At 52.8% G+C, this 12735-nt stretch overlaps 1 protein-coding gene across 3 annotated transcripts in view; it reads right to left on the reverse strand.

Annotated features, from left to right (window-relative positions):
* LOC138566693 (leucine-rich repeat and fibronectin type III domain-containing protein 1-like protein) overlaps positions 1–2911 on the reverse strand; it is a 799167-nt gene extending 796256 nt beyond the window's left edge. For all 3 annotated transcript variants that reach the window (XR_011301995.1, XR_011301996.1, XM_069644277.1), the window contains exon 1: positions 919–2911. The gene's annotated coding sequence lies outside the window, so the exon portion shown is untranslated. The remainder of the gene's footprint in view (positions 1–918) is intronic.
* Between the last annotated feature and the right edge of the window lie 9824 nt (positions 2912–12735).

Below are 12735 nucleotides of genomic sequence, written 5' to 3' on the forward strand. Positions count from 1 at the left end.
TTCTCCTTCATGCCTAACTATTCCCTCCTCCCGTCTACCTGTTCTCCTTACCTCATCTCCTTCATGCCTAACTTTTCCCACCTCCCACCTACCTCTTCTCCTTACCTCATCTCCTTCATGCCTAACTATTCCTTCCTCCCGTCTACCTCGTCTCCTTACCTCACCTCCTTCATGATTAACGATTCCCTCCTCCCTCTATCTCTTTCCCTTACCCCACCTCCGTCACAACTATCTATACGCTCCTCTTCTCCATCTCCTCCAGGCCTCACGTTATTCCCCCCCGCTATCTCTTCCCCTACCCCATCTCCGTCACACCTATATTTACGCTACTCCCGCCTACCTCTTCTCCATCGCCGTTGGGCCTCGCTTTACCATCCTCCCTGCCGTCTCTTCGCCTACCACCATCTCCTGTATACCTCTATATAGCCTCCTCCCCTCTACCTCCCATACTCACTCTATTTTTGTGCGCTCTACCTCCATTTCTCCCTAGTGTTTCCCTCTTTCTCTTCCTCCCTCTCCCCTCCTCCTGTGCCCCCTCGCTGTCGCTTATCTTGCCACACACAGCCTGTCTCCCACTTTCCTTTCCCGTGCTTTTTCATCACACTCCCCACTATTGCTCTGCCTCCCCACCCCACTTCTCCAGTTCCATGTCACTTCCCATCCCCCCTGAGTGATGTTTCGTTGCCACTTCCCTCGGCATGCCTACTCCACCCGTCCCCTGTAATTTGCTCACTGCTTCCTTTACCTGTTCCCCATCCCCTTCTCACGTAAACCCGTGCATTGCCATTATGCTATTATGTATACACACACCCTATTTTCCACAGGAAAGCATTGACGCCGCGGCAGTCAAATGACCTTAGCATCTGCTCCCGCACAGACCCCACTCCTGGGAATGAGGGAAGAGGGGCCAGGGTGTACCTGCTGCTGGACATCCAGGGGGTCTTCGGCTGTCTCATTGCTGCTGGTCCCGGACTTTCGCTGCGCCCGTCTCCATCCTTCCTCCCAATGCCATGTCCAGAGGGAGGGCCCAGTGCTAACTGGCTGATGCCCTGTTCAGGCTCAGGCCAAAGAGGCGACACTCCGCGGGTTGGCAGGGGGCGGGGACTCATCCTTTCCGGCTGCAACGGGGGCATTCTTGGCCTGCCGCCCCATAGCAGACTCCTCGATGGGGCCACAGAGCAGGCTGTGCAGGTCCCAGCAAGATCCGCCTTTGGAGTTGCTGTTGTGTGGAGCTCTCATTCCCAAGGCTGACGAGGAGGCATCGTTGGCTGCAGCGGTGGCTTCGAGGAGTGACACCTTGCAGGCACAACACGATGAATGATTGGATGGATATGGGGTGTTGTAAAGCGCAGCAGAGTGGACTAGATGCAGTACAGGCGCTACCTTGCCGAGGAAGCGTTCTTCTGCTTTTGAAAGAAGTGCATTTGGAGTTTCTTTCTGAAGGCCAGGTGTGGAGGAGGTCGCATCAATGGCCACTAAATGAGCACATTACGACCCCCATCTTGCCTGGCCTTCGTAATATGCGGGGCTTGGGAGTGGGGGAGGGCGCAGTGTGACGAGCAAGGCGGTGTCCCACGGCCTCGGGGGGAGTTAGAGACAGGGGACATATATCCGGGATCTGGAGCCGCGGGGGTCCGGGGAAGAACCCTAGAGAGGGAGAGTAGGGGGTGGGGGGAGAGTTCTTAAGCAGGGTGGATGGGCGGCAGCCTGGCAGCGATTGGCATGGAGTGTGACTGAGGGGAGGGGTCCCTGCGTGTTGCAGAGAGCTGGAATAGCTTTCAGGCACAGGTAGAGGAACGGGGGGATGCCTCCATTGCCCGGGTAGAATTAGGCACGGCGGCTGTTAAATCGGGCTACGGAGAGCACGACGGAAAAGCAGAGTCTGGAGAGAGAGAAGGGAGTGCTTAGCAGCATCCCCGCCATGCACTAGAGAGAGTTTGGATCAAGGTACCATCCGGCCACCCCCGGAGCGGATTTTCCTCTGCGCCACCTATGGCAGAACCCCGAAGAGATGGCGTTCACCTGCTGCGATATCAATACACGGGGTGGGTGATGGACATGCCAAGCATTGGAAGGTCTTCAAGGGCAACCCCCCACCACGCGTGTGTGCATCAATGCCCCTGGGCTGCACGCTGTGAAGCACAGTCAGACTGGTGCAATCGTAGGTCAGTGAGTAGGATTGCTTAGTGGGTTCGTGCGCCTACCGCCGACACGCGCAGGTCCGAATCCAGACAGCAATAGCGAATTGTATCTTGCTGCCGAGACAGATGAAACAAGCGCCGTTTAATTGGATTACATGCCACTCATTACCAAAAGAAGCAGGGCAGTGCGTGCTGCCTACTCCGCCAGCGTTGGTATTCTTACATCCGTCAGCAAACGAATCCTTGTGCGATGAGGAAACTTGGAGAGAGCGGTCGAGGCACATGCATCTGCCGGCCAACTGTGCCCCTCTTTCCAGTCAGGTGAAAAGCATCGCACGCTCGGGGTGGTCTCCGAACAGATGGCATCTATTCCTTCCTCTCCTTCCACACTCTAAATCCAGCAAATCGTGCCCAATACACGCGCCCATCTCCAGGAGGTCACGCACACCGTATTCCCAGCACGCCCGGATCCAGCCTCCCAATGAGATTTCCCGAGAACTTGGTTGCAGGAAAGTGGAAATGTTATGAACGCCTCGGGAATTTAAATTCCGGTGCACATCACAAAGCCAGGAACATCGCGCACACTTCAGGGCAGCGGGAATGCGGGTGCATGCGCCTCCTGCCGCACGGTGAGCCCCCTGGGGGGTGGGGCGAGGATGCCGAGGGGTGACAGTGCCCTCCAAGCGCGGGTTGCCAGCTGCCGCGCTCCCCGTGCTATTGGCAGCTCGGGTCAGGCAGGAGCTGCAGCGCTCACAGGCTCCCGGTGCTGAGGGAGGAGGTGGGAGGGGGCTGCTGCTCGCTGCTCTTGCATATTCATGAGCGGCAAACACATCAGCTGGCCCACTCTTAAAGCTACAGCTTGGCTTGTTCAGGGGCGTGGCAATTTTGGGGAGACAGAGGCACTCCTTTGCCCTTAATGCAGCCACACCATGCATAGCTATGCATTGGTCTTTTTTATATGCCTGCCTGCATATATGACAAAAGCTGTACCATCATTGCAGTTTACCTCATGCCTAGTTACCACATAATGTCAAGCTTCCTGCAAACTCGTCAGGCCATCATCACAAAGTTGCACTATGCCAAGATAGCAAATTGCTGTATACCAGGGGCGCAACGAAACCTACATTTCGGAGGGAGGGCCCACTTCAGAAAATAGGCGGGGCAAACTTGGAGGCTCCACCCCACACTGTTCTACCCACCCCATGGTCTGGTGTGGGGACCCACTATCAAATAGTACATTTTAAAGCGCAATCTGCAGAGAGGCGATGAAAGTCTTTCTTGAAAGTAGTAGCTTTTAAGTTTTACTGTGTTTGTTCGAGTACATTTTTCTGAACAAACGCAGTAAAACTTTAACACCGCCAGTTTCGGGGAAAGGCTTCCCTCACATCTCTGTCTAACGAAATGCAAGCGCGCGCAACCAGGGGTGCACATAGGCTAACAAATGTTGAGAGAGGCGGTAACTTCAGAGATGGTGGAGGACTGGCAAACTTACTTGTGTAAGGGCATCTAACTTCTTTACTCATTGTAATGAGACTATTTTAGTGCAGCTTCAATGTTACAATTAGTTAACGCTCTCATTTAAATCTGAAAACACCCACTTCTTGTAGATCCTCAAGCTCCTAGAAAGAGTGAAAATGGCAGATGGTGTGCAATGAAAAACTCAATATCATAGCATAACAGGACATTGCAGATTGCGGGGTAGTACTCTGGATGGCCCAAGCAACTTCAGTGACGCGGAGCAACAGGGGAGAACATGTAATGTTGGTTCGACCACAATTAGTCTGCTATATTAGAATCTCTGGTGCACTGACTGGCTGGTGAGACTATGGGCCTGATTAATGGAATCTGCCGCAGGAATGGCGCAAGTGCCGCGCGGCGAGAAGGAGCTGTGGCGCAGAAAAAAAAATCTGCACCATGTGTATTCATGGATTTCAAGATGCATTACTAGCCATCGTGCAAGTAACAACAAGCTGTGTAAGGAACGCCCCCAACACTCCCCCACGCAGACCAAAAATCAAGTTAAGGACTAACATGGCGCAAGCCTCAGCGCCATCCCTGGCCCAGCATCCAGCACCCCAGAGAAAATGTACAAAAAAACCCTCTCAATCCCAGGCCATACCCCAGCAAAATCGCTCGACAAAACCTCGCAGTCCCAGGCCGCACCCCATAGAAAACAAATGCCCTCCATCTCAAGCCCAGGCCGTACCCCAGAGAAATCATGTGAAAAAACATCACAATCCCAGGCTGCACCCCAGAGAAAACGAGCGCCCGCCCTCGCAAGCTCAGGCCATACCTTAGCTAAACCGCACGCCCCCTCGTAAGTGTTGGCTACGCTCTCAGCACCCATCCTGTCCACATAACCCCCCTAATGCACATGAACCACTGTAGTCCACACACCAGCCCCCGTCACCTGTGACACCCCCCACAGGCAGCCCCGTCCAGATGGGACACCTCCCTATAGGCAGCCACCTACATATGGGACAAACCCCACAGGCAGCCCCTACAGAAGAGACACCCCCCACTGGCAGCCACATCCAGACTGGACACCCCCCACAGGCAGCCCCCTCCAGAAGGGACATCGCCCACAGAGAGCCCCCTCCAGATGGGACATCACCCCTCAACCCCCCTGACCTGTGACACCCCCTACAGGCAGCCCCCTCCAGACGAGACACCCCCCACAGACAGCTCCCTATAGATGGAACACCTCCCATAGGCAGCCCCCTACAGATGGGACACCCCCCACAGGCAGCCCCCTCCAGAAGAGACACCCTGCACAGGCAGCCCCATCCAGAAGGGACACCCACCACAGGCAGCCTGCTCCAGTTGGGACACCACCCTCAGCCCACCTACCCGTGACACCCCCACAAGCAGCCCCTGCCAGACGGGACACCTCCCACAGACAGCCATCTCCAGATGGGACACCCCCTCAGACATCCCCCTCAAGACCGGACACCCCTCCCAGGCAGCCCCCTCCAGACTGAACACCCCCACAGTCAGCCCCCTCCAGAAGGGACACCCCCCACAGGCAGCACCCTCCAGATGGGACAACACCCCCAGCCTACCTCACCTGTGACACCTTCCACATGCAGCCCCCTCCAGATCGGCACCCCCACAGACAGCCCTTCCAGATGGGACACCTCCACAGGCGGACCCCTCCAGATGGGCCACCACTCCCCAGCCCCCCTCACCCATGACAACCCCCACAGGCAGCACCCTCCAGACGGGACACCACCCCAAAGCACCACTCACCTGTGACACCCCCCACAAGGTGCCCCCTCCAGATGGGACACCCTACAAAGACAGCCCACTACAGACGGGACACCCCCCACAGGCAGCCCCCTAAAGATAGGACACCCCCCACAGACAGCCCCCTCCAGAAGTGACACCCCCACACATCACCACAGCAATGAATGCCTGTTGCTCACCTTAACTTCTGTGGTGTGACAGCAGAATTGCAACAAGAAAATGTATCCTGCACATCCAAACAACTGCAATCACTAGAGGTCCATTCTTGAGTGAAGCACCTGCTCATATACCCTTCCAGGCCTTAATCATCCCCAACATACACATGTGACAAGTGAGTGCAAAAACATGTGCATGCTGCCCATGCCACATTGCCATGGCATCGAAGCACAGTGACAGAATGTGTGCCCACGACAAAAGCAAACATAGCAAAACTTGTTGCAATATCCACAAACAATGGCCAGGGGTATTACAGCCTGAGCATGAGTGAGCCGGTGGCAAAATACCTGTCAGCTAACTATCACATGACCAGTTCATACATGGGTGATGGTGGGGCAGTCAGAGAGAGCATGACTCACATACACTGGTGAATTGTGCAGACACTCTGGAATATAAAATATGAGCCTCTACTGCATTCCAGTGGTAGAGGTTGAGCAACACATGACAGAAGGCATTGTGTGATTGCACATGCTGGTGAAGGTGTATGCACAACATGTGTTTACACAGCAATAACAAAGTAATGTGCTGTGATGGTGACCATGGAACACTCCCACAATGAGCCCACCTCCCTCCACCCCAACCACAGTGATGCCAAACACAGAGTGATGCAGCACAGGTCAATGCAAATCCAAATATACAGTGCACACCCATTTGTCTGATTGACACACCAGCACATGTCAGGCACATGTACATCCTGTCATCCGCAACCATCTCAGCAACAGCAATACAGAAGCATGTACGCAACAAGACACATGACTTGCAATGGAGAGATGTGTTGGCTCAAAATAGGACTAGCAAACATGCCAACACACAAATGAACTGCACAAAGCATTACATTTTACAAACACATTGGGCCTCATTACGACCCAGGCGGTAAGTTACCGCCTGGGCCGTGACTTTACCACCATGGCGTAAACTACGTTTACGCCATGGTGGTTGGCGGACTTACCGCCCCATTCCGAGTTTGGCGGGGCGGTAAGTCCCCAATCCCCATTTACCCTTCCCCATTCCCATTTTTGCCCCATAGGGCATAATGGGAGTGGGGAAGGCGTTAATTACGCCACCGTAAATTACGGTGGCGTAATTAACTCCATGGTCCCTTAGCGCCATGGATTTTAACACCTGCTAAAAGCAGGTGTTAAATCCGCCATGGCGCTAAGGGACCTCGTACTCAGGCGGTAAGGGTCGGCGCTGTTTACGGCGCCGTAAACCCCTTACCGCCTGGGTCGTAATGAGGCCCAATGATATATATTGAATAAATATGTACAGGAAAAATGTTCAAATGAAACTTAAAGTTGTCCAGGTAAAATTTGTATAAAACAATAAATTCCTTACGCCTAAATAACTATATACAGTAAAAAAGGGGAAGGATGTCAGAAACGTCTGGTGAAAAATAATAAAGAAAGAAAGGAAACCTACACTTAAATAACTATTTACACAGGCAGTGGGCTAGTCCATCTCCACATCCCCAATCTCGCTCAGGCTCTCACGAGGGCTGAGTCCAGCGGCATATCCTCAATCCCCAGGCGGACCTCTGTTGTTGTCTGGAGGGCTAGCAGGGCCTCCAGCATATGTGTCTCTATCACCTCAGCATTCCTGCAAGTGGCCTGCGGGACTGCAGCTTGCCTCCTCACCCGACGCAGCGTAATCCCAGCCCTGGCCAACACAAACCTTGCTTCCAAAGCCTGCTGCCTCTCTGCTCCGATTTGCTGCCCATATCACCAGAACACAGAAGACATCATTTCCCTGAGGTCCACGTGTTCCTCCTGCCTGACATTGTGCACCTGCCCCCTTGCGATGATGGGCCCTGAGAAATGCAGCCTCCTCCTTAATGCCTGCTGTTGCAACAGTGCCCAGTACCTGCTTTATGTGTATGCCGTCAGGTCTGATGACAATACCCGGGGGCGTACAGCCTGTGTCCTGCTTCTGGGTGCTTGCTGTCCCTCCATTGCTGGGGACCCTGTTGGTTCCTGGGTAGGCACGGTGACTACCTCAGTCAATTGACCTTAGACTCCCAACTCGGGCAGGGATTTTGGCACTATGGGGTTGGACTGGTGCACAGGGTGCCCTGGTTGTATTTGGGCCAGAAGGTACCCCAAAGGATGACTGGTGCACAGAGAAGGAAGACGAGGTGGGATTACATTAGTGAACAGCCAATGCAGCACAAACTGGAACAGGCATGTTGCAAGCCAGCTGAGGAGTCGGCATACCTCATCGTGATTACGTGCAAGCAGCCTATGTGTACCCAGCACATCATCACGGATGACAGCTGTAAGCCTCGACACCCTGGCCTGCAGGGGTAGCACATATTCCTGGATGGCAACAGCACATGATAAGGGGGTATCGGTCTGTGTGGACACAGCCAACACCAGGGTCTGGGTTTGGGTGGAGGCATCCCGGCAGGCGCATAAAGCTGCATCCACTGGCCGAAGGGAGAGGATTTTGTACAGGTACCTCCAGGGTGGCCTGCACTGCCTCATGCCCCAGGGACAGGACTGCAGTAGGCACGGCCACCACAACACCCCCACCTGACCCCATGGGCAGTGCTTCAACAGCCGCATCCTCCGCCGCCAACCTGGATGACTCCAGGGTGTCTTCCAAAATGGATGGCCCCTGTGTGGCATCACCTGTCCCCCCAGCTGCTAAGGAGTCCACTCCCACTTTCGTCTTCTTGGACTTACCCCCAGCAGCATTGCCCGATGGTACCTTGTGCCTCTGCCTGGTGGAGGCATCCCTGCTGCCGTGCTCCACAGCACTGCTTCTACCCTCTTCATCAAATGCAACTGTGGAAAAGGAAACACAGAACAGAAACATCAGTGTACTGCACCAATGTGTGTGTGGCCATTCCAACATTCACATAAGCTTGACTAGTCAAGGGACTAACCATCATCCTCCACCCCCACATACATGGACATGCAATCCACATATATGCAGATACATGCGTGCCCATCACTCCAGACATTCACATCAGGCTAAGTGCCACTCTCACGATCAATCATTTGCGTATGCTACACACACATGCGTCATATGCACATACACGTAATGCACACACATCAATAGAGAGTCCACAAGCAACGTGATGAGCAATCACATCCAAGTCCTGTCAACTGTAATCCCGCTACATGACTGCGTCAGAAATCCAAATGCACATGTTGCATTCATGCGTGAGGGATGGCCAGTCACACATTCCCATCTTTGCCATATATACATTAACATCATGCATGCACAGGACGCAGGAAACACTACCTCAACTGTCCCACAGGCACGTCTCAGACACAAGTAACAAAAAATGTGCATGGTCTGAAAGGCAGCAGGACAACACACAATGCAAGAGATATCTCATTCAAAATACATATGGTCCAATGCACACATGGAGAGCAATGCCTGGGGCATGCACGCAGACATCTGTATCAGAGACATACTTGCTGCAAGCCTAAGGGGATCACTCCCAACATGCAGCAACACAAACACGCACTGTAGAGCAAAGCAACACATGGATACTCACCATTCGACTCCAGACACTGACGCAACTCGCAGACCTGGGTGTGCAGCGCCAGGTAAAACTTCTCCAGGACCCGCATGTTGGTAATGGACAGCCAGCACTTGGGCACACGGTGCAACTCCATGGATGAACCAGCCTCGATGAAACATAGGGCCTAGCTGTGGGTCCTGAATTTCAGGTCCTCCCAGTGATAATGCACAGTCATGAAGATCCGGGAGGATGCCACCCCCTCTGTGTTGATGGCATCCCATATCCAGTCCCAGATCTCCTGACGTCCTTCCTTACCGCATTGCAACGATGGGTTGAAGAGGGGATCATAATTCTCCAGGACCCTGCAGTGAATTTGACAGCCCTCTGCCTCACTGCCATGGGGTTGCCACTTTGGTCTGAAGATGACCGTGCAGACATGGTAACCCCAGAGGCAGATGTGGATGGCAATGAAGTGGGAGAATGGAAGAACAGGCTCCCGCCCTTCCCCTCTCGCGCTTGGCCTAGAGGATCACGGCCTAGACACCCGCCACGAGAGGAGTTTGCCTATCTACCAGACGACCAAATACCCTGCTACAGGAACATACGGATGTGCCCACCTACCTGCCCAGCAGCCCGCCCTGTCCATGCCGACACCTGCGACATGGATCAACTCGACTAAACCTACACGTCGTTAGAGATGCCATGACGACCTAGTCAACGGTCAGCACACCTGTGCAAACATGCACACCGGACACTCCCACACCAATCCACACGAAGAACATACTCAGTGCTATGACGTAGGCAACAGACATACCCACGGACGTGCATCTTTATTATTTTCCACATAGGCTCTCAAAATCAAGAAAACGCAAGACGCATAATGAACTTATCGAAAAAGGCTTGCTCACGCTTCTTCTAAGAACCATGTACCATAATGAAGAATATAACGGAGACACGATACTGAGGATAGAGCAATATGATACCGTAACCTAAAGCGCTCTGCATCAAACGGTTCCACCTATGCACCAGGCCCAAGTAGGCCGCAAGCAAAAGCTTCCATGAACATTGAATGAGCAATAGCTCGGTTGCTGACCCTGCAGAATGAGCCCGGCGAAAGCACACCGCCAAGGGCACGATGTTGCAATCTCGCACGCCGCAAGCCGACGCCAAGGTCGCACCTGCAAGATAAACCAGGCACACATTGGGAAAAACAATATTAATTGTGCTGAATTTTGCCTCAAACACGGTTCCACCTCACGTGACAGAGCCAAACCTGACAGGATGCCAAGCCCAGGAGGAAGGAGACGCCTGAATCCCACGTTTCAAGACACAGGCAGATACAATTAAAAGACTCATTGGACATCTGCAGCAGTGGGAGTAGTCGACCTCCCAACATATGAATAAATCCTCACATTGTTTACACCTACCCATAGTAAAACATTGTTGCAAATGACAGGTGCACCGCGAGCTGGGAACAGCGATAGTCTCAGACTGGGAGGCTCGCGAGAGGACCAATCAGAACATGGGGCTCTTATCACTGACGCCATTAACATTGACCAATCCTCAGAGGTCTTCATGTAACAATTTTCATGTATCAAATTGAAGGGACAGCCCAAGTATACCACCTGACTAACCCTCAACCACTAACACCGTTCTCTATATGTATGCTATACTAACCCTACCACTCGAGTAACCAATCCAGAGTGGAAATAGGTTTTTTGCTAAACTTTCTAAGGTCACGCAAGTAGCGCGTCATACTAAGGTAAAAAGGGCCTGCGAGCCCCACGATTGTGTGTGTGTCAGGACGGACGCGTACGATCCTTGACCCATCCCTGCCGTTTTGTCTAATAAACAGCAGAGTCACCTTGCTTCTTGCGTGTGTCTAATACTCTATCTCTTTTGGGATATACGGGAGGAGTTGGGGCCTCCCTGCCCAGAGGTCTACGGACGGCCCGGCCGACCCCAGCAGAATTTCCCCCCGACAAGTTGGAGGCACTGCTGAGATCTGTTTAAGATCTGCTTTTTATTTTTATTTTTTTCCAGGTACTCCCGTTGCGAGGAGGCCCGGCGGCTCGGCCCCCTCTGCCGTTGCCCCCTTCTGAGGACTACAGGACCATCGCGGAACTGCGAGAAGACCGGACAGCGCAATCCGGATAGTGGCCTTCGGGAGCCGGTTGAGAAGTATCCCGCCCGCGGTTGGCGAGTGTCCAGACGTGGTCCAGACGAGGGGAGGTGGCGAGCCGCTTGGAGGGGTGCACGCAGTCGAGCGGCCCCGCATCAAGAGAACTTGGTGAGCATGCCACGCACAACAAGCAATGTGAAATTGTGAGGGAGGGGGGAGGAATTAAATACGGGAGGTGGGAGGTGTTGCACAGGTGCGCGGCGAAGGTTTGATAATTTAGTGTAGGCAATTAAATGAATGGTAGCCGAACGAGTGCGAGAGCAGTCGGCTACGTTACGCGAGAGAGGGAGGTGGAGCACGAAAACATCACGTGCGGCCGCTTGTAGACACTGATTGGCCTGATTGCGAGGCGACGCAGTGTGCGCAGTCCGATTATATTATTGATTACCTTGTTCCAGGAGTGACAGGAAGACAGCTGTGAGGATTAACGGGGGTAGATTGCAAGTGTATTTTGGACTTAAAGATTATATGAAGAACTTACCAGTAGTTCGAAGAGATCGGTGACGTCACCAGTAGGGCTTTCATAGGATATCCCGAGCACAAGGCATCTTTCTTTCTGAGAGTGGTGGGGAAGAGAACTGTGGTAAGGGAGTGGAAACGGAGATAAACGGTAATGAGTTGATCGGGGAAAGGCGAAACGGGGGACGTGGCTGCGCACGGAGAACGCCGGCCACGGCAAGTGTAGAAGAAGGAGGAGGAGCAAGTGAAAAAAGGACGACTGTATAAGAACGTCACAAGGGGTACGCAGCCGCAGGGGGCTACGTGCGCCTCGGCCGCAGGGGGCCGTAAGGGTGTTGTTAAAGGAAGAAAGGAAGAAGAAAATATACAAATGTAAATACTATATTTTAATAATTTTCCTTAGCGGACTATCGCAAGTCCCCAAACTTACGGGGCCAGGTAAAGGTATAAGGCTGCCTATTGTAAGTGTTAGTAAGATAATAGCTACCAAATAGAGGAAGGATAACAAGTGAAGCGCTACTATGTCATACGGGACAGGATCGGGAGGATGGGGGAACACCCTCACTACCCCACTCCAACACATATGTACAACAATGTCACCCCATAGGGAGAAACTGATCAAGTATAGCATAGAGTGGACACAGGGGACGGACAACAAAATGATAACACCATGGCCTCCTAATGGTAGCTTCGATCCATATACCCAACATTCACTATTAAACCATCTGCATAATACATACAAATGGAAGAAGTTGACACACCACGTGGAGGTGTTTAACTTATGGAGGATGTTCCAGGGGTCCCGACCAGGACCAAATGGAATGTTCACTGTGGGGGAAATACCGGAAGAAAAAGAGATTAAGAAGGAAGGAGAGAATGGGAAAAAGGGGAGTGAAGACCCAAAGAATACGGGGAACGGACAAGAGGGAGGAGAAAAGAATAATAACTCAAAAGAAAATGAAATAAAAAAGGAACAGAGCAACGATATACCCCTAGCAAAGGTAGTGAAATCAAAGGGA

The sequence above is a fragment of the Ambystoma mexicanum genome, chromosome 2p (genome assembly GCF_040938575.1).
Source record: "Ambystoma mexicanum isolate Mex_15411 chromosome 2p, UKY_AmexF1_1, whole genome shotgun sequence".
In the NCBI taxonomy this organism is placed as follows: domain Eukaryota; kingdom Metazoa; phylum Chordata; class Amphibia; order Caudata; family Ambystomatidae; genus Ambystoma; species Ambystoma mexicanum.